General features: G+C 41.2%; 1 long non-coding RNA gene across 2 annotated transcripts in view; it reads right to left on the bottom strand.

The window, feature by feature from the left end:
• The window catches only part of LOC309708176, a 46,516-nt gene extending 25,420 nt beyond the window's left edge, over positions 1-21,096 (bottom strand). For both annotated transcript variants that reach the window (XR_014277199.1, XR_014277200.1), the window contains exons 1-2: positions 21,008-21,096; positions 19,484-19,585 (exon numbers count right to left, since the gene is read on the bottom strand). This is a non-coding gene — a long non-coding RNA (uncharacterized lncRNA). The remainder of the gene's footprint in view (positions 1-19,483; positions 19,586-21,007) is intronic.
• Positions 21,097-23,510: the final 2,414 nt, after the last annotated feature.

The following is a 23,510-nucleotide window of genomic DNA, read 5'->3' as shown; positions in this document are numbered from 1 at the left end:
ATCACCTTGTGCAGCGCTCCATATCATTTGCATGGTTTATACTCTCCAAGGCCCCCACCATGCAAATGACTCATAAAGTAGAAATCGAGAGACTTTGGAGCTGGTGTCAGGAGTGAATTTATATATGATTGCCAGGCGAGCCCGGTGTCCTAAATCATTTTCAATTAGATGACACTTTCAATATCGAGCAGCTGATTTAGAGATATTAAAACTTCTTCTCCCTTATCCTCCACAGAGTTGAAAGCAAGCAAGCTTATCAGCCACCCCTCCTCATCCCCTTCCTCCCTTGCCTCTTCTTCTTTTCATTCCCCTTTCCTCATCTTCCTCCTCTTAAAGGTATATGTCAGAAATATCTTTCAGAGGAAGGATCCAGCTCTTCAAAGGATGAGAAGCCCCCTGCATATAAAAATGGGGGCGATTTGAGTTCCCTTTTAAAATTACCATCCCATTATCTGGGCAGGCAATTGCAGAACTGAAACAAATAGGATTCCCCTCCACCCCCTCCACACACACACACACACACATTTTTTAGACTTTGGCAATAATTCAAAAGGTGGGGGATAGAATACATTTTAGATTTGTGATGACATGGGGCTTAATTGTCATCAAATTACTGGCAGTTGAAGAGATAACGCTTTAAATAGTGAAGCAAAGTAAAGTCGCCTTGAAGTGCTTGTAAACCAGCACATTTTTTCAGTGTTTTACCCTCACAAGCAACCTTTATGTGCTGCGTCTTTGCTTTCACATCGTCAAGGCAAGCATTGATCCTGAATCTCTTTAATAGTCGTCCCCTCATTCACATTCTGCACACGTGGCCCTCTCGACCTTTCTCAAGGCTGCCTTTCAAGCAGTCATTGTACTGCACTTAACTCCGGTGCATCTGTAAACCTCAGCCTGAAAGGCACCTACATTTAACCAAGTGCATCGCTTCATCGTACCTTTCCTCAAGGCAGTAAAACTGGCTGAAATTGGCCGAGTGGGGTCCATATCAGAAGCTTTACCAGCCAGCTCAATCTCCAACACCCTATTTTGTCAACATCTAATGCACAGCAACCCCAGCCCATTCTGAGACAATAAAATCTATATCTTAATGGACGTACTCCAAGAGAATGTCCCACAGTAATGCATCCAAATGGCACTGCCACCCCCATCATTACAGTCAACCTCTCACATTTTGTCTAACTTATGCTCAGCAACCCCACCACTCCCCCTCAAATCACCACCCCCACCCTTTTTAGAAACAATAAAACCGAGGCTTAGATGGACATCTCCCATTTCTTTTCTTCCCTCTACACGCTGCCCTCCACCTCGTCTTCCTCTTCATCCAATCCTCTCTGTCCTTCCCCTCTCCTCCCCCCACCCATCCCTGCCTGCCACTTTTCCATGTCCCTCTTCATCCCAGCGCCCGTGCTTTCCCTCCCCTTCGTCGTCTTTCTGTTTCTGTGTCTACCCCACCTCGTCGATCTCTCGCTCCATCCCATCAGCCCCCGCCCCCCTTCTTTTACTACTCTCGGTGCGATTGTGTATGAGGCAGGTCTTGCTGACAGGCCTGGGCAGGACCGATAACGCAGGGAGCTGAACAATGGGGGAATATTGTAAAGCCTAATGGAAAGGAGCTAGAGGTGGAGGGGATCAGGGACATAAATCAGCATGCCTGGCACTGATGGGACTTTTCAACAGCCATAAGAGAGGCAATACCTCTCAGAAAAGTTCAGCAGAAGAGAAGAGAGGACCTATGTACTCTACTCTTGATTCAGAATATGAGAAGAAATAACATGAGACGCAAACACACTCACTAGGGCACGTATGCACATTTTCATGCAAACACAAACATTCATACATGAACAATGTCTGGACCTCGATGTACAAACACACAAGTACACACCATCTAAAAGCACTTTTTGAAGGTCTATATTAAGTGGGCACTGTCAATCTGTGTGCGGATGGATGGGGGTGGTGGGGGTGGGGGTGTGCAGGGTTGACTTCCATAAGCAACTGAGTGCGATAACCAGTGGGGATGGATGAGTCACATTTTACTTTTATGGTGTTCTGCTATTCACTGTGTAAAGATAATGGACGGAGCCACTTAGTAATCAGAGGAAGAATTAAAGAGCTTCTCTCATCTCCATTCTGACTCACTACAAAGCTTTTCTTATTCCATCACTTCTTACGCTCTCTCTCTCTCTTTTTTTTTAACCTGCCATCATTTCTAATTATCTAGAAATAAATGCATTGCTTCTGCATTAGAAAAAAAGATGCTGTGTGTGCTGTTTTTATCCAGTCGAAATGAGAGTGAAGGCAGAGTAGGCAGAGCGGCTGTGTGTGAAGAGGGAACAGAGGTCTGGAGAGTCTGGTGAAGTTGTTTTCAGAGGACAGAATGCTGTCATTGTGTACAAACATGATTAATATTAACCTTTAAAGAAAATAAGTTGCTAATTCCACCATTCTTGTTGTTTGGTGACTGTGTGACATCTCATATTTAGACCATTTTAGCCATGTATTTCTTAATATCTGCAATTATGAACTAAAAGAAATCACTGAAACTTCAGTGTTTACTGTAATGTGCTAAAGTCTTCAAGCCACCCCTGATTTCTTTACGTTTTGCTTCCAAAAGAGCCAGCTTATAATTTTTAAAGTGGCCTTGAGGATTACTTCTCCAGACTTTCATAAGGTCTTTCAAAGTTTTTCTTCGGACACTTGCAGTCCACTCCTTGTAACTATGATTTTCAGAGGAATTTTTAAATTTTTTCCATTTTTTCAGGCCATTTAACACTGACCTATGAACCACCTTGTTGATCTATCTTTAGCAAAGAAATCAGTGCAAATTAAAAAACACAATTTGCTCACATTTCTTTGTTTGAATCTACAAAATATGCCAAAAAACAGTGCAAATGGCAAAAAGTGGTATTTCGGAACCAACAAATTTGGCATTTCCAGGTGTGCAGAGCGTCCCCAAAAAATGGGAGGACAGAAGAAGAAGCGTCAGGCCTTAAAAAAACTGCAGCACATGAGAGTCGAAACAGTTAAAAAGTCCAGCAAAGAGCCGACACATGACCTAAGATATCTCTGGTACATGTTTGTTTTTAATGAAGCTTGATCAGAGATTAAAATGACAGCTGACAGCAACAGAAGACTATGTAAAATTTGACAGCAACGCCCTAGCGAGATGTTAAAAAATCTGAACGGCTTCAGTGTTTCCTGAATTCTTTTTTATGTCACATAATGTGTGTCTTGTGTTAAGGCAACAGATCCAAAACAAAAATCACAGAAGAGAAACTAACCCCAGTACTGAAATACTGTTGTTAAATAATAAATACTAACCAAATAAAAGACTATTTGGTGGATAAGATGATAAGATAACATGTTTCACATTATTAGACCAAGCGCAATCATTTTAGCCAATTTTTTTGTGACACATATGTGACTGTGTGGAATGACAAGTCAGTTAGGCGTCCTTCATAGTTCTTAAATATCCATTAATCATTTCCCCCTATTCATATGCCTGACTCTCACACAGATAAGGGTTTTGCATGAAAGAGGAACTGGATAAGACAGGGAAAAGGGGGAGATCACAGACTTGTTAAAACTAATAAGCTGCTACAGAGCCACGTGGAGAGGCCCTGGCGAGATGGGAATTGCTGATTAAATTAAAGGCTCATTAATCAGCCCTTGACCATGACTCCCCATTCCTCTTGTTCAGCCCGTGCCACTGACTTCCCCCATTTTTTGTCTTGCGTTTCTACATCCCTCTTGCCAAGAGAGGGATCTCCCGCTGAAGGGTCAGGGTTAAGAGTCAGCAGGAGAGTGGAGGGAGGGGATTAGAGGGGAGAATACCTGGCAAGCCTCTTTTCATGATTAGTCTGAAAAAATAGCAATCTGGTCTTCTGCCTACTTGTCTGCCTCCTGGTGAAAGTGAGTACATCCAGGGCCATCGTTTTTTGCAATGCCAGCAGTCTACCACCTCACATTTACACACAGCCACTCACTTTCTCTCTTTTTCATCCAAACTCAGACAAACAAAGCTTTGCTGGCAGCCAGCTAAATTTCTGCTTCGATTTGGCTGCGATTCTGGCAGCACTGCTGGTAAACTGTTTGGCTCACTTAGTTAAAGAGGAGCAAAAAGTGAATGAGCGATGGCTGTCGGGATGAGTAGGCAACATTGATGATGAAGTGGTTTAGAGAGCAGAGTGCCTGTTTCATAATGGTGGTGATTATGCTGAGGTCATTAGAACCTACACATTACATCATGGCTGCCAGCAAGGGGAATCCCCTCTGGTTCACCTTAATGGAGAAAAATGTGTTTTACCCTCATTGCAAAACCAATCAATTAGTCATTCAGTCAGCCAATCAATCAGTAAATCCATCAGTTAGTCTTGAATGATCCCTTCCTTCCCTAATATGAAACATGCATTATGGATGTTGTGTCTCCTCTGATGTTCTTAGTGGAGAAAAACATCATGTCCTCATTATGGTTCAATCAATTAGTTAGTCAGATAATCATTCAGAGAGCCAATCCATCAATCAGTATTTAAATGTTTCCTATATGAAAGACAGCCTTTGTGTTTACTGTTATTGGGATGGTGATGCTCATTTTCAGTCTCGGGTTTTGTTACCTTTTTTTGTTTGTGTGTAATGGACATCACTGTTGTAATAATAAAGCTTTGTCATAATCATCACAATCACAATCATGACTTGTAAGAGTCCCGCAAAAAGTTTACTGAAAGTGCATTACATTAGTGATTTATTGTTTTTTTGGATAAATTACCATTTTAGTCACGTTGACATTGGATTTGGACTAATTATGGTGCAGAATGGGAAAACCAAGCTGAAGCGCTAAACTTGTTTCCTGAAATGAACATGAAAAATATATTTTTTTACTTATTTATCTTTTTTTCTATGAATGTTTGACATGAAGATGTCAAACTGTGTCTGTTCTTTGGATTACTATGATTAAACTTCTGCAGCAACACAGAAAAGTCACCAGCATCACAAAGAGGGCAAATTTTGCTGAATGGCTGGCCAGGTCGTACCTCTGGGTGTGTGTAGCTACACTGAGCGAGGGGGTTTCCCCTAATAACTGAGAGTTCCTGGACAAGGATTCGGGCCAAAAAAGTGCACTGTTTGTTTGCAGATTTTACAACAGAAACTGTCGCTAGCTATTTTTCTGTTAATTTTATTTTTGAGTCATTTTCACAAGCATGGGTATTTCCCCAAAGAAGTCACCATTTTTCTACTTAAAAAGGTGTAAAAACATGTTAATATTTTAGTTCTGTAATTTGAAAAATATAACAAAAAATTGCAATAAAAGTACAAAGGAGGAGTTTCAGATAATCATAGCCTGTAGAGTAGTCACATGTGGTAAAGATTTGAATTATTTTAACCTACTAGTAATGTTGTTATTTACAACTTCACACAGATTTCTTTGGTCAAAAATTCCTTAAAAATAGCTCTTCTGAGTCACAAGTAAAAACTGGCAAACTTTTGCTAGCTACATATTTTATTTGGTCTAAACTTAAAAACATAAAACAAGTAATGAATGAAACAACAGTAACTAATAACTAAAGAAAATCTAAAAAATAATTTGAAATAATGAAGTAAAATGGAAAAAGAACCACAGTTTCCTGGGTGAAAAACCTAAATCCTGAAAATCCATGCATAAGACTATACTGATTACAGTGCAAACCCCTATAGGTGTCCTGGTTAAGCAGGCAACCCCTGTATCAGGGGCTATTTTCCTTAATGCGTGACATGGATTGGAGAATGCTGATTACAGTAACTTAAACTCTCACAGCTGAAGTTAAGGTTTTACACAGAGGTGACCATAACATACCAGAAAACTTTATACACGTTACAGTCTAGAGACCTTCTCAGTCTACACTACTGACAAGTGTTAATCTGTTTTCCACTGGTATCAGGTGAATGCTTGGTTAAAAAAAAGGGGAAAAAAGGGATAATCATGTATTAAAATAGGTATTCCTGTATTCTACCTCTCGCCCTGTCAGGTCCCCCTCAGGATAACCTGATAGATTTAACAGGGCTCCCTGACATATTTGACAGGGTCCCTTTCACTCCTTGGTTGCCCTATCCTAGCTCACTCCACTGTCCCCCACTCGCTCCATCCACCGGAGAGCTGGGAAGTAATGGGATCTGTGGGCTAACTGACCCCTATATATGAAAGGCGCTGACATACAAAGCAAAGAGGGAGCGGCCACTTAAAGAGGAAATGGAATGAATAAGGTGGGGGAATAGAATAGGAAGGTGTTAGCGAGGGAGAGCGAGAGAGGAAAGCAGACGAGGACGATAAGAGGAGCATAGAAAAAAAAAAAAACAAGTGCCCAGCCATGTGTGAAAGACATAATTGAAAATGTCAAAAGAAGTAAGGAATGACAGCAATGAACTGGCTGAGCATGGCAGTGCAGGCTGTCAGTGATCTACTACCTCTATCCTGAATAGATTCTCCCTTTCTCTCCTCTCCTATATATTCTCACTGTGGCACGTGCACACACAAGCACAGTTAAATAAAATGCAATATTCTCCTTTACTCATTTGATTTCATCCATCTGCTTTTTGTCTCAGTGACTCCACGTGTGTCTGGCTGGTTGTTCCCAGCAGAGCATGTGGGCGTGCAGCCACACACTGCTAGCTAAAGGCTCCTATGTGTGTATGTGAGAATATGCATTTAGATGGATTTAAAAGGGAAATGTGAACACGAGATCAGCACTTGACCCTAATGTCAGCTTTACCGCTTATCCTCACTTCTGCCCTTCTCTTCTTCATGAGTCCACCTCCATTCCTCAAACAATCATCTTTTTCATCTTTCAGGATGAAGACCAGATTTGTGTCGCCCACATTTGCCATTGATGATGATATGTATGCACGACTTGTAATTCAGCAAATCTGCCCACCCTCAGGTGTTTTATCTTATAATAGAGGAGGTTGGGGGGTCTTTGTGGGCTTTAGATGTGTTGTGGGAGACCGTAAAATGCCACTTAAGCAATATCATACAAGAACAGTAGCTATAGGTGTGCAGGTATGTGTAAGAAAAAAACCTTCATCATTTAAAATGCTTGTCACATTTAGGCGTAAGTCTGTAGTTTTATAATGGAATGAAGCAGAAAATATATATTTTTAAATCTATATGAATATTACACCAACAATATTATTTATCAGCTAAATTAAGAGTACTGGCAGCATATAAAGAACATTTCCATTCTTCCTTTTAAAACCAAATTACACCAAAGCTTCATGTGCGAACTGAGCTAGCATTTGGATTAACAGCAGGGGAGCATTTAAGTTCAACTGTGTCTCCTAAAAATGATAAAAAATGCATTTAGAGTAAACAGGAAACATACCCAGCTTGAAATCAGACGTCTTAGCCTTCATCCAAAATCTTTGTGGTTCAATGCCAAAAAACCAGAATGTGGTTATGATCAGGATAGCCAGAGGTCCAATAGCAGTTCAGCCAGATCCTCTCATACAAAGCAGGAACTATTCATTATATTATTGCCAAAAACGCAAATGGTATGTTTTGTATTTTTTAATACAACAATTTTATTAAGTTGTGCTCAGCCAGCCACAAGACATCCATTGAATATACAAAGAATTACATCTTTTAAAATGCATTAAACACTTTTATTCTATTAAAATGTACATCTACATATAAATTAAATTCCTGTCTTATTTTGTGTTGCAACTTATTGAACATACGTATAAAGGCCTCTGAGCCGTAATGGTAGCAACAGTCAACCCTCTGCCCTTCCAGTGTAAGCAAAACATAAGTTTGCAAGGTATTTATGAAATGCATTGCCTGTTAGTTCAGTAGGATAAAACAGAATGACTGATAATATGTTATGAGAAGTTTTGAGAAGTTTGTAGAAAGCGCAGCATGGCTGATGTTCCTGAAGGACATCGAACACACAGCAAGGTAAAATACAGGTATTTGAGGTTTGAACGACAGCCAATCAGTGTCATCTGGATATTCTGGATATTTAAGCTGCCAATTGCATCGACACTAATGCACCCACATACCATCAGAGAAGCAGACTTTTGAACTGAGAGCTGATAAAAAGCTGGATGGCCTATCTCCTCTTTAGTCCAGAAGACGCAACATCCATGTTTTCCAAAAAAGAACTTCAAATTTTGATTCATTTGACCACAGAACAGGTTTTTACTTTGTTTTACTACATGTTAAATGAGCTTTGGTCAAAAGAAAACGGCTTTTCTGGATAATGTAGATATATGGCTTCTTCTTTGTGTGAATGGCATGGTGACCTGTGTTTGCAGATCACAATTTCTATTAGTGTTTTTGAGCTCATGCAGCGAACTCCGTGACAGAATCACGTCTGTTTTTAAAGCAGTACCACTCGAAAGACTAAAGATCATTCAATATCGATATTACTTGGCGATACATTTTATATTTGGCCTTATATTTGGCCTTACACCTTGTACACAGAGATTTCTCCTGAGCTGCAAAACAGCTGTTTCTTTTTAGTACCACTTTTTTTTAGTGGTAATAGTACCACTAGAGCCTTCTGTTCTCCCTTTCCCAGTTTTTTTGTTTTGATGTGTTGCTGCCATGAAATTAAAAAAATCAACTAACATTTTTCATGAAATGTTAAAATGTCTCACATTTGTTTTATTGTGATTAAAAAATGAGTTTATGAAATTTGGAAATCGGTGAATTCTGTTTTTGTTTACATTTACACATCACGGGAAATTTGGGGGAAATTGTCATTTAAAACATTCCATAATTATTTAAAACTACCAACAGATTGTAAAGAAACAACAATGTCATGCTGTGTTAAGAAGATATCAACTGAAGTTAAACAATTTCTTTCACAGTTAGGCTGCTTTATGTTTTATTTTTGGAGCAACAAACATAGATAGGACTTAAAATACTCTACATTCTTTCATTTTGTTGGTAATGAACGCGTGTAAATAACTTGAATTTTTGTTTTGTCATAATAACTGCATTATTGCGTAAATAGAAAAAAAACCACACGGTGTTATCGAGACAAAAATGCAAAGTTAAAGCACCAAATAATCATAAATAGTCATGAAGAAAGGCATTCTGAGCACATTCTTATTCACAGTGTTCAAACATATTTCAGCATGCCCACTGGTAAAATGCTGCCCCCTGGAGGTGTTTGTTTCAAATTCTGTAGAGGGTAATTACAAAAAGTACCTTTAAAGTTTGTATCTTTGTGAGATCATTTATAGTAAATGCTGACCATAACAGTTCTCTGCAGTTATCTTACTTTATTTAATTTAAAACATTAAGTATTGTAAAGTGAAGGGAACAAAAGATGCTGACAAATTTCTATATGGTATGTTCTATATGAACATTTTGCAACCTGGCAGGTACTTTCATGTATTGTTAGAAAATGGATTTGCTACTGCAAATGAGCTCTACATCATATCAATGTGCATATTTGATTTGTCAGTTAATTAATACAAGATGAAGAACTGGATTATAGATAAAGACTACAAATATTTAAAAGACCGTCCAATCAGACGTCACCATGAATATTCATCCTGTATAGGGTTCAAGAACTTCAGTTTCAGGACAGCAACATAAAGATGTGTGGCCATTTAGGGAACGTGCGGTTTCTTCAGTCATCAAAGCAAAAACAAGTCCTGAATTATCACTTCTCATTAATATCTGCACCAATTCCATTTTGAAGGAGCTAATTTTTCCTTGGAAGAAAAAACATTTTCTCAGCACCATTAATTAAAGAGAAAGCGGGGGCTGTACGGTCGTATGGAGATGTGAGGATGTAATTTGCATAGCTTGATGACATGGGTGGAAATCACTATGATACATATAGGCTTTCCGAACAGTCATGAATATTCATTTATTCCGTACGCCACCAACACAGCACATCAAAAATAGATGTGCAGGGTGGAAAACGATCTTATCAGAAAATCCACGGGTGACATACAACGTTCGGCTGCGGTCCTTCACCATGGAGAATCTGCTCAGTGATTTTAAGTTCATTGAGTTCAGAGTGTTGGTGTAAGCCGGTTTACACAGCCATTTGATAACAGAGCTCAACAGAAATGTCATGTAAGTCTTGTGTGAGAGATATCAAGACCCCCTGCTGTAAAACATGAAACTCCAAAAGACTCACTGCAGAGCAGCATACTCTAACTCGCCTATTTAGGGAAGAAGCAAATGCCACTGTGGCTCTGTGAGACAGTAACGGACTATATCCTGCAGCGAAACTGAAGGTGAACAAGGTAGCTCATCCTTGTTTCTTTTTGTTGCCAGTGGGAATCGGTTTTACTTAGGTTGTAATGCCGCCCTCTGAAAAGAGGGAATGAGAAGGAGAATGTTGGAGGGAGGGAGTGAGGGAGGGAGGCAGCGGCCAGGCAGTGAGGGAGCAAGAGAGGGAGGAGGAGAGGAGGCAAAAATGGCTGCAGGTTATGGGGAGTTTATTTAAGACTCAAATTAAACATCCAGAGCAAAGGCGCCAACAAAAATTAAACCTTAATGACAAATTATTACCCCTATATTAGCAACTCACAAAACAGAAGGAGAGGGGGGTTCAGAGGTTCAGTGTGCGTGCGTGTGTGTGTGTAAGGAGGATATTTACTTGTGGTCTTTTGTGTTGGTGCTGAGATGATGTCAAAGACCGTTATGACCATATGAAAACGTTACAGAAAAAATACAGTTTGTATTACTTTGCTTATGCAGCTTGTCTTAAATGAGTCTCAAAACCAAATGGAGCCAAATGAAAAACATGAAAATGTCAGTTTAAAACACTGTAGCTGGGATTTGATGCAGAAATATTTAGTTTTAGTTTTCTTTTCATTTGCTTTGTTTTGGTAATCCTACATATATCTCATGCTATAACTGGAATGCACTATTGAGAGTAGTATTATGTATGTATGCGAGGATGTGTGCTGGCATGCGTGTCTGATCGTGTGCCCAGTTGCATCAAGTTCACCAGCATCCAAGCAAACACGCGAGTGCATCGACACAAAACAGAGCCAGGCAGCGAGGCAACAAGAAAGAGTGCCGACACAGCAAACAATGCTGTGACCAGGGACAGCCGGTAATGGGATAAGTGGCGGGTTGCAAATGTGTCAACTGGAGTGTGAACGCCATGTTAGGTATGCAAATGAGGAGGAAAACCTATTGGCTTGGAATGCATGGCCCATCTATTCCGCAGCCGCCAGCCACACTGATACAAGACTTGTCAGAGATGGCCTGTGGTGGTTCCAGCAGTTTACACTATAAATTCGAGTTTATGGGTTATTGATTCCACCCTAGGAAAATCAATTCAATATATCACTTGCTGTAAACTAAATGATAATAAAAATGCCCTTCTTTTCCAATATATACTTTACTGTTCCTCCACCTCCAAAGGGAATTTTTATTAACGCAGGCACCATACAGGGCAAAGATAAACAAAGCTTAGGGTGCTCATTAGCCGACTGCATAATACTGCATCTCAGTTCAGATGTGGCTGTATCTCAATAAACTACAACTACTGATGAAAACAAAAATAGAAACAAACATGGATGAGTACAGAGGGATCTGAAGGGACCGGCATTGCTGCACAGCTTTGCAGACAGTTTTCTATATGTTGTAGCTGTTTATTGTCACCAGGGGGCAGTGTCAAATTTTTTTAGAACAACCAGTTTGTGGGAGAAGAGCTAAGTGGTAACACACGAAGCGCTGAAGTGAAACACTGTACAAAGTGTCGAGTGCAGCCACTGTCTGTGCCTTTAATGCTGCTTTTCTTGCACTTCTGTCTATGTGTGGTGACTTTACTGTCATCCCCTGACACTTTTGAACAATCAGCTTTTAACCTTAGCAGCCCCGCTCAAAAGCATGCTGTCTTTATGGTCTTTTTTTTTTTAATTATTAAGAATCATAATTAATAAAATAAACATTGTGCTGTATACTTAAAACTAACTGACGCCATAAACACAACTAGAAAGCACTGAGGATCACTTTCCTATCGACTTGTATACAAAGCGACTTCTTTTTGCAGTCAACCGTCGCCTCGCTGATGACCAATAGAAAGAATGAGGTTTTTAGGCACGTCCTCAGTGGCTTCTCTTTTCAAACACGTATCCATCTGTTATAGACAGCGTATGGCACTGACACCGCTTCTACACTATCCTCTGGATATACTGCGCTGCATGAATTGATTTTCTTTTAAGAAAATCTTTTGAGCACATGCTGCTTTTTACAAACGGACTGGATAATTTATAAGCAGGTATTTAACATTATCTAATATATGACAAGTTCAAGACCAAGCTAGTCATTCTTTTAGCGTTGGAGGAGTTTAGCAGTGGAGCTTTGGCCCACTTACATCCAAAAAGATATTCACTCAATATGCTTGAGGGAAACTGCTCCAAAATCAAATTCAGTTGTCAAGTTTCAAAGTAAAATCAGAAATAAATAACACAAAAAGCCACCAAAAACATAATTATACTGATATGCCTTTTTCAAAATCCTCTTCTTCTTGTATGTTTTTATGCTCCTGCATGTTTCCTACATGTTCCTGCATGTATTTATTTATCTTGTTGATTTGGTGCACTTTCAACCAGAAAAATTGTTTTTTCCGCTTTGCACATTAAACGATGAAACGGGGCTCGTGGCAGTAATTGCATGCAGTAACTTACAGAAAAAGGACACAATTTATGGTGAATGCAAAGGCAAAAACAAAGACAAAAGTGACCCGCAGCAGAACTGAATAACATGCCAGCATGCCTGGAGTTTCTTTGAAGAAAAGTCAGGAACCCTTAAGGTTCAGAAAGGAGAAAAACCTGATTTCTGTTCCTCTGCATTTTTCTTTGTCCTTCTAGCCCTCCCTTCTCCTCCTTCCCTCCTCCCCCCTTTTTTCTAATTTTCCTGAGGACGGAGGTGCCTGCCTGCCTGGCACATGACATTGATTTCCATCAGTGCTTGGAAATAACCTCAGAGCCGTTGCCAGGGCAACCCGCATCTACCTTTTCGCATTTTTGCATATTGCCACTGAGGGTTTTTTCCTGTTTTTTTTTTTTTTTCTTTCACTGTGTCGGCCGCAGCTCGCAGTAAGCGAGGATGACAAATGCTTCCAGGTAGAGAGGCGATGGCACGGGATGGAGAAGCAGCATGAGGAGGGGGGTGTTGGAAGAGAGAAGTAGAGAGAAGCGGGTGGGTGGTGGGTGATATAAGAAGAGGGAGTGCACAGAGATGGATGGCTATGCCAGGCGAGAGCAGCCAGGGCCGTGGATACTCTGGCATGAAATGTGTGTTGGGGGAGAGGGTTATTGATGTCTCCCAGTTGGGGACTGGGGGGGGGGGAGCCAAGAAGGGGAAGACAATAAAACACCAGAGAAATGACACCAATGGACTCCTGCCTCCTAATTAACCACATAAAGGACACGCTCAGATATTCAAAGAGAGAAAGAAGAAAAATGCATGCAGAGGGTTGGAATGAAAAGTGAGAAAAGAAAGGACAAATCAAACCAGAAAGATGCTACTTTCTTACTAGCATGAAGCATCTGCCACACCAACATCTGTATGTGGTGCAGGCCAGCACGCCACTGCCACTCACCACGTGTAAGAGACTGTCGTCGCTGTGTGTTAATATGCATATGCATGTATTGTTGTGTGGCTATCACGAGTGGCTTTCTTACTTTGGTCATCAGTTCAGCGGAGTAGAGACCGAGGCTTCCTTGTTATTTTGAGGGTTCCTTCAAATTTGTATGTGCACGGGAGCATGGGGCGTGTGAATGGATGCGTGGGGTTGGCTATCAAATCACCGAAGTGTGTCATGAGAAATGTTGATGCACACACAGAGAGAAAACGAGAGCGAGGGAGGGCGAGAGAGAGGCCAAGCTACCTACTCCGACGTTTGCCTCCTGATTTCTCTTCCCTGTATCAACAGCCCAGTCAAAGCGCAGCCAGGGGGAAAATTAATTTCTTATTACCTGATTATATTATTGGGTTTCGCTTGGAGTGTCTGTTAAATATTCTATATCAGCATTCATGCTGGGTATAGCATGGTATAGAGGACTGTATTGTAAAGAAGGGCTATGGGCCGAGCGGGGCAGGCCAGCAGCACGAGCCTGAGTTTGGGGCTGTAATCGTCTGAGACATGCCTTCTCGTCCTGGGGAATAAAGACTGGCGGTGGCAATATGCTGGCAGAAAGCAATTTGCTCGAAAGCTATTCCCTCCACCGGACACACACACCCCTGCATGTGCACACTAAGTGCAAAGCCTAGCCGAGTTTCAGTCGGGTAAAGCACTCACCATCATACACATTTTCTGGCCCTCACTTGTACACATACACAACTACAAATACGTTTTTTTTTTATTTTCATTTTTTTCAGTAAAATAAGTGTCATCCATCCAGCCCTCAAATTTGCCTTTACAGAGGATTTCAGACATGACCAGTAACTCGGTGCACTCTGGCATCTCCCCATGTTGCACAAACACTAACTGATAGTGGAATTTAGAGGTCATCACATGGAGAAAATGAAAAATAATACACAGAACACTGCAGCGGCAGCAGCCAACAGTATATAGACTAAAACAGATCGACATTTCGGGTGTAAATCAAGCTCTCATATATCCCGATAAGTCTTGGAGGAGGTACGGTAAACAAAATTGATCATTACAAAATTCATGAGGTCCAGAAATCCTAACTTGGGCCTCTTTCCTCCTGGAGGGCAATGTTATTATTTTTTACCTCATTCCTTGCAACAAATCTACACACCATGTGGCTCGAAGACTCAAGAAAAGGGCAAATTTGCATACCCTCCATAAGGAAGAAAATCTGATCATATAAATGTAAATAAGGTGAGCTTAACTTATATTTTCCTTGAGAAAAACTGTGAATTGATAACATGAGTGAGCAGCAGGCAAAGGAGCAGTGGATGGAGTGGAGAAGGTTCCAAGGTGCCTGTGGATCAGTATATATATTAATACTGGGGACCAACAGTAGGGAATTAGTTTGTTTTTGGAGGGGTTTTTGGCCTCAAATGCTACAGCTGTGGACAAACAGCACGAGGCAATGGTGCAACATCAGGAGCACAACCATGTGCCTTCTGAATGTTTTACTCTGATAGGCAGTTTTTTAATGTTGCATTATCATTTGTTCTTTAATCGGTCGAGTACTTATTCTGAAACATTAAATGTACTGTTACAAATAACACTAAATACTATATAACCCTACACTGTGCAGCAAATAAATAACTAATATACATCATTGCATTCAAAATGGTTCTTGGCTTGTGTTAAATCACAAAGCTTTGTTTCTTTGCATAACTTCTAATTGAAACTTACAGTGAGGTCAAATATTGTCTATAACCAACTGAGTAAAAAGCATCGGTCACTAAAACTGAAAACAATCAACCATAAACTACAATGACTGGCAGATAGATGGTGACAAGGGAGGCTGTAGCAGTTAGCTTTCTGCTAGGCTACAACACAACTAATTTGAGTCACTGAAGTGAACCTTTAGGGTTTTCCAATAGGTGGTAGTACCTAGTACCAGGTATTTTTTTAGCACATACTTGACCAGGGTTCGCCTTGACATCCTCCTTTGTCGTAGCGTTTATGTTGCATACAAATGACTAAAGCAGTTAATTTCACAGGCAGACAAGTAACAACCTCAAACAACCACTCACTAACCACTTTTTGCTAGGGACCGGTGGGGTGTGTGTGTGTGTGTCACCAACTCCACCTTCTGGGCAATGGCACACTGCCAAAGTGCTAGCTTTAACACCAGGCTTCATAAACCAGGATGACATCCTCTTGGTTATATCCATCTTTTATATACAATCTTTGCTTTAAACATTACTAATTCAGTTTTTGTTTAGTTTGGGTTTGGGTTTTTTTGGTGCTGCACAGTGCAACAGCCCCTTACCTACAATGTCTTCTGGACAGTATGTTGGCTCCTCCATGTTTTCCTCTCTCTGTCTTTTCCTGTGCATCTACAACTCCAGGTGTCCATGCTGTAAATTGACCTATTGATGTAGATTACTGTAGCTACTGAAACCAATATGCTTTCAATATACTAGAAAAAGGGAAAACACAGTGCCACAGTGGTTAGCACTGATACCTTATAGCAAGAAGGTCCTGGGTATGAACCTCCCAAAGACATGCAGCTAGAGGGATTAGCTTAATTGGTGATTCTAAAATGCCTGTAGATGTAAATGTGAGCATGAATGGTTGTCCGGGTGCGACCTGCCCAGGGTGCAAGCAGCCTCTCGCCCTATGGTAGCTGGCTCCAGTTAAGTATTCTCTTAACCAAGGCTAAATCACTTCACTGTTTTATCAGCTCACTATATTTATGTAAAACTACATATAAATATATTTTTTTATCTTTTAAAGTTTTGTCTTTCTTGTCCTTAAACTATATCTAAACAAATAGAGGTTTTTTTGCTGAGAACTAGACTTCTCCAATGACTTCTCATTGAGATCAACAAAAGCATCTGACTGCTTCATTTTAGTTAATATACTGTATTTGGCTGCAAGGCACAAATGCTTCCAGACTGAATGTAATTGTGACAGAGAAAAGTTCATGGCTGAGAAGACACAAGACAAGCATTCTATTAGTCTGCTCGGGGACACGCTGCTCTGCCTACAGAGAAAATGAAAGGACAATCTCTCTGGCTGTAGGCGCACCGTGGGCTCAAATCTGATTATGTTCCCCACCTATTGTGACTCAGAATTTGATCTTTTCATTTCTGTCAAACAAACAATCTAATTTTCTTCTTATTTTGACATACAATGAAAACATTAGACGTATGCAACATACTCTAAGAGCAACACAAGAAGAAGAAAAAAAACAAAACAGGTTTGGGCTTTCATTTTCTCTCTGAGCAGTACGAGCTACAGACCAACACAATGTGATTCATATTATCTTGACCTCGAAGGGGGTTTCATTACAGTGAGACTGCGAGGATGCCAACTCGGTCAATGGTGCATGAAACTGCCTCCTTTTATTGGCATGGCATTCAATCAGCTCCTCTTGGGTATATGTCCTTGGCTTTGCAGTGGGGCCACCTATAATAGCGCTCCATGCACCTGCCCACATCTTACTACCCCTTTTAATGCCTTTCCCCCGCAACCGCACTTCCATTCCTGCATAAATATAATCAGCCCTGTCAAGAAAACCAGAACCACTTGCTCTCTTCCTCTATTGTTTCTGATGGTTTATGCAGAGCAACCAACACTTTCTCCTCTCAATTCCTCCCCATGTCTTTGAATTCAACCAGAGCTGGCTCGATGCCAGCAGATCCTCCCCCAGCGTTCCTGCTTGCACTGTTTAACCCTACAGCATGCCCACCTGCCTATACATCACCCCTCTTTCATCTCTTGGACAACTATCACCCTCAACTAGTAATAGCAAAAGGAGAATAAAGCAGGGGAAAGATGCCGTTTAGGAATTTATCCATTCAGACTAACAGTAACAAGGATTCAGGTAATTATTCATGCAACTGTAGGTTTGTTGCAATCATTGTAAGACCAAACTGAAGAACTATAACTGTAGGTCTAGGTGACTTCTGTCACAGCAACAACTTATTTCTCTGAAAAGCTGAAAATGTTCTGGGGAAGCAACGTTTTGTCTGTCACCCAGTCCACAGGGAACAGTCTATCTGCCACAGAGTGGAGGGATGGCCACACGACAAGCCATTTTATTACACAGACACCGGGTTTACTGTTTTCTCGCAGCAGCCTGGCAGCGGTTGGTGGAAATACAACTGACTTGGCATGCCAAAGTACCTTGAAGGCTGGTCTATATTTCATTGTCAATTGCTTTGGTTATCATGCAGTGTGCATTCATTCACATTCTGCATCAGTGTGAGCTTTAAATTATGTGCCAGTCAGTCAGCCCCATTAAACCCCAAAGCAGTCCCTGGGCAGCCCTTTCGTCTCCTCTATTTGTTCCCCACTGCAGCACTAAACAGCAGCTCCCACAACACTGACTCCAGCTAAACAACCTTTGCATCCCTGGAGAGGTATACTTTTTCTTGTCTCATCTACACTGGTGACTTTAATGAAATGTGCAGCTGTCTTTAAATCAAAACACGACCAATTTGCATACGGACCGGGACGGGACAGTGGACACTCCCCTCCGTCCTGACCACGTCAGAGCTGGCTGCGATCTAAGCAGATGAGCACTCTGATGTCTGAGCAGTATGAAGGAGACAGCGAGGAGGGGTTGGAGGAGGAGGAGCAGGAGACATAGAAGGTGTGGATGGGGGGTGAGGGGAGGGAGAGGTGGAGTAGGAGGGGCGGGAACATGGCTGGAAACAAGAAAAATCTAAATTAAACAAACAGATGGATGTGGCACATTTGCATACATCAACAATAAACAGGGGTACTATGCTTCATGTCCAGCAGGGCTCAAGGGTAAACCGGGCAGAGGATTACAGAGAGCGCTGGTCTGTGTACACGTATTTGTTTTGGTGTAAATAAGTTTGCCGAATCTAAAGGTGCTGATTAGCCCGGGGTGAGCTGGATGCCACGCAAAACAACTGTCAGCATGCACAGCTTTAATAAATGCAAACGAACAGCGAATTAATTACCGGCAAATTACCTTGCATCGATTACTCTGAAGGCGCTGCGGAGCGAAGCAGGGGATGTGGGAGCTGGGCAACGGGTAGCAGCCTTTTGTTTTGGGTGTTTTGCGGCTGAGGACTGAGGAACAGGCAGAAATAAGAGAGTTCTCTCCTGTTGTGTGTGTGCATGTGTGTGTGTGTATAAGTAGCTGTGAAGGAGACTGGCTGAGGAAAGAGTGTGTGTGTGTGTGTGTGTGTGTGTGTGTGTGTGATATTTTGGGACTGAGACAAGCAAGCAAAGTAGCCACTAGTGCCTCACCAGTGCAGACGGGCGTTGGCTCGCTCAATGACAAACTTACCAGGCAGATGGTAAACTGGCTGAGTGGAAGTCTATGTGGTTGGCGTGCTGGTTGTCTGGCTAGACCGGTGGCTCATTGGCTGTCTGGCTGGAAGAACTCTGCCTGGTAACGACGGAGCCAGTGAAGGAACAAGGAAGCCTGTGTTTTTGAACCCTGCTTTTCTTCTCTCTGTTCCTTCTCTAAATCTGGCTTTGACTCTTCTTTGTTATTTAGTATTTGTTTACACACAAAAGTATATCCTGTCGTGTGGAAAAGGCGGAACGGTGTCTTATCTTTGTTGTTAAATGATCAACATGCAACGTAACCCACCTGTCTGTGTTCCTACCAACGGGCACTAGTGATGTGCCGCATTAGAGCAGTATGGCTGTGGATGAAGTGCAGTGATATATTAGGTGATATGATCCAGCTGAGACACATTATGTACCTGCTCTTAGAGTTGGTGGGAGTTTCTATATTTCTAAAGCACTGTGATGGAAGGGAGTCTGGCTGCCATTTGCTTTATCAGAATTAATCAGTTCAGAGTTACAGTGAAGCCTTTTTTTTTTTCATCCCTCTGAAAGAGCTCTCAATTATTATCCAGCCTCACTGAAAAAAAGGCACACATTCATACCTTGTCAAACTCCAGCTGCCCCATCACCGCCGTCAATCCAGCCGACACTTCATCAGTGAGGCACAAGCCCAGCCGGCCACCTGCAGATGGGCCGCTCGCTGACTGAGAGAAAGCAGGAAAACATATTTCACCATCACTTGCTGTCAAATTTAAACACACATCAGATCTGCTTTGGTTGATCAAACGGCTTCAAACGATGCCGTGTAGCTAGTGTTGTCGAAAGCCTAATTAATTCAGGCCTCCCACAGCTTTACAATGTGACACTACACGTTGGCTCGTTGCCTGAACTGAGCATTGGTTGTCTGCAAAAACACAATGTAACTCAATATGTGTTGCATCAGCTATCCGCGGAAAATACTCAGAAACATAAAGCAGCCCCAGGGGCTGTCTCTGCTGTTCTTGTGACTTATTTGTTAGGAAACAAAGCCTGTGATGAGCGATGGCGGTGATGATGATGATGATGATGATGAGTCAGAAGTCTTTCTGAAGTGCTGAGCAGGACGTTTCCAGCAATCAGTGCCAGCAATGAGCTTTGTTTGTTCAGATGATCAGAAACATCCTGAGCTGCCATTCAGTAAAGACTGTGGTAAGCTCCTGACACCAGATAACAAACGAACAGATGAAGGCACGAGGGCAGTCCAGAATCTATACATTTCAGTATAGATTCAGTAAATATGGTTAGTATATTGCAGTTATGGGGTGGCTGTAGCTCAGAAGGTAGAGCAGGTCATCTACTGATCGTAAGGTTAGTGGTTCGATCCCTGGCTCCAGTCTACATGTTAGGTAGAAACAGTACTTGTGTGATTGGATGAATGTGGCATGTTGTATAGAGCACTTTGAATACTCCAGGAGAGTAGAAAAGTGCTATATAAGAATCAGTCCATTTACCAATACTTATTCAAAATCATAATATACATTTCTACTAAAACAGACATTACATTAAATGAGAAATGCAGACCGGCAAGTAACAGGGAGCAATAAGGATATCCTCAGCTAAGCATTTTATATAATAGTACAATACAATACAAATAAGTAGAGCAAAGTCAGGTTTTATAAATTCCCCACGGATACAGAAACAAAAACAAAACAACCTTGTAAGCTGGATGTGTAAAAGTGAGTTGACTTACCTATCCATTCACTAATCTCTCAGTTTAGTTTTATTCTTTATTTTTACCAGGACCATGCATAAGAAAAGTGACTCTCATAACAACAACATTTGCTACTACCTAATTTCAGACCCTAGGCAGGCACAGCATTTCACAAAGCTAGGTCGCTGGATAACCCTCGTGCAGCCAGTTAGCATAATTGAAATGACACAGATAAATATATATATTTCTGTTTTGTACAAAGCTTATGTATTTTGGTTCAAATGATCCTTATATCAGTGTATGAAATAGTCTAATCACAAACAGTACAGCAGAAGTCTACTTTTATTTATGTCTGTTGCACATACAATGGCGCAAATGTATAAATTAGATGGTTGGCAAAACTTAAGATGGAAAAGAGAAATAAATAAAAACATACCTGATGCAGAAACTCCCTTTTTTCTTTTTTTCAGTGACAAGACTTCAGATGAAATTCCTCCCTCTCCTCCCACATCCTGCCACTCTTCCTCTCAACCTCCGAACCAACCAGGCCACAACAGTGTTTCGGTCATTATTAACACCATGTTTTCGTCATCTTACTCATATTTTGAAAAGAAGTTGGCAAAAGTTTTAATCCACCTGCACCAAACTGCATTAGCAACATTCAGTTTCTCTTGTCATTAGTGCCAACAGCTAACCGTGCTAACGTTGGGTTTGCCTGCTAGCGGCACTCCTGCAGTAATGCAGTGGGAGAGGAGGGCAGCTGTCCTCCTGTCTCCAAGGCTGTCATACAAACATTGCTGGAGAACTGCACCTATCAATAGCCACAAAGGAGAAAAACAGCTGTGTGCAGCAGCAGCACTTTGGTAATGTGTTTGCACTATACAATATAAAATATGTATCATGGACCTCATTGGATATTGATAATTTCCACTCCCAAAAGAGCAGAGACAGGCCTTTTTTTGCTTGTTTATGCTGGTGAATTTGAGATCAAAACACAAAACAGTGATAAAAACCTACTTTGATTTCATAATATTTATTATAGGCACACAGAACATGTAAGATATATCTCATAAAAATATCCCAAAATTGAATGTATATATCCTAAAGTATCATCAGCACAGTGAAATGATTGGTTCCTTTCCATTAACATATATTGCTCTGTGTGTTATGTTTTCATGCTGGTTTCTTAATCCTGATGAAGGCCATGTGGTGAAACATATCAGCTTGTTAAAGTGCAGATGCTTCTAGCAAGGCACTTGGCATTGCCAAGTTGTTTATATCTTTGGCTTAGACAGTCTATTTCTGTGACATAAAATAACCAGCTTGGCTTCACAGCAAATCTGCTCTGGTGTCATTAAATGTAAACACTCTGCTTTACACTTGCTTAGTAACTGCTGCTTAGTGATTCTGAAAGTTTAGTTTTAGGCAGTCTGTGAAAGGCCACCTCTTGCCCACTTTATTGCTCTGATGTACGATTTCCATTGGAACGGCTAACTGTAGGAGACGAACGGCAGCAGTGAGAAAGTACAGATGTCAGTTTACATGCACCAATAAATTGGTCTGCCTCTGCTAGCCAGTGAATCTGGCACTGTCATAGCAGTGTCAGAGATGTCATTATCACTCACCTTCATGGCTCTGGGTGGCTGCCAGGGAAACTGTTTAGACAGAGGTGTCAAAGTTACGCGAGTTTTCAGTAGATACTGATCTTTCTGCAAATTTCATTGTCTCTCACCTTCACATTTGTCATTTGTCACCAGAGCGGCGTCGTCCTCGGCAAAGAGGACTTTCAAACCGAGGACTGAATCTAACACAAGAGACGGCTGCAAAAGCACCAGCAGGAGCTGCAACGTGTGAAAGGATGACAATGACCTTCGACAAGCAACGGTGTCAACACGTTACAATCGACAGAATAGTTGAGAAAGTGTGAAAGGAGGTGTAAATGAAAAGCCCTATTAAACCGGTGCTATGTGGGCATGGTGTGATGCCGCTGCAAAGACATATTTCCTCTCAGTTGGATTTGTTTTGTGAATGCGGTGCTTGATGGTCAGTATATTACATGATTGAAAGCTATTAGGAACTGCACTCAGAAAAGGAAATTATTTCTTTTTGTCAGTACCTTTATCATAACATCGCAATGACTGACTCGGCTCAGAAAGCATATGTGCGACCTGGTGTGCTTTATATCCACCAGAAAAAAGTTAGTCATTTAGAGATTACTTCATTAATAACACTCAGTGTCATTTCTTCAATTTAAATAGAGTTTTTTGATTTTTTTATTCTTGCTTTGCACAGTTTGATAAGTGAAAAACAGTAACAACAGTACAACAATATAACAATATAGTTAGTGATATATTTAACTCTGACTTCAGAACTGCCGCAGGGTCAACAAGGTGCCAGAAATATTCTTCAGAGATTTTGATTCATAGTCACGTGACATCACCTCATGGTTACTGCAGATTTGGCTGCACATCCATAATATAAATCTCTTGTCCCAACACATCCCAAAGCTGGATTGAGGTCTGGTGACTGTGGAGGCCATTTGAGTACAGTGAACTCGTTATCATGTTCAAAACCAGTTTAAGATGGCTTGAGCTTTGTGATGTGGTGTCTTATCCTGCTGGAAGCAGCCATCAAAAGATGGATACACTGTGGTTGCAAAGGGATGATTAGCAACAAAACTCAGGCCGTGGCTTTAGACAGTGCTCATCATTTTGCCCTAAAGGTCTAAAGTGTACTAAGAAAATACCTCCCACACCATTACACCACCACAACCCCGAACCACTGATACAAGATAGGCTGGATTCATGCTTTCATGTTGCTTATGTCAAATTCTGACCCTACCATCAGTGTCGTAGCAGAAATCAAGACTCATGAGACCAAGCAAACTTTTTCCATCTCCTTATGTCCAATTTTGATGGGCCCATGTGAAATGCAGCTTT

This window comes from Aulonocara stuartgranti (genome assembly GCF_965226115.1).
Source record: "Aulonocara stuartgranti genome assembly, chromosome: 6".
NCBI classification, from domain to species: Eukaryota; Metazoa; Chordata; class Actinopteri; order Cichliformes; family Cichlidae; genus Aulonocara; species Aulonocara stuartgranti.
Note: the sequence above shows the minus strand (reverse complement) of the source record. Positions and strands in the feature narration are given on the sequence as shown.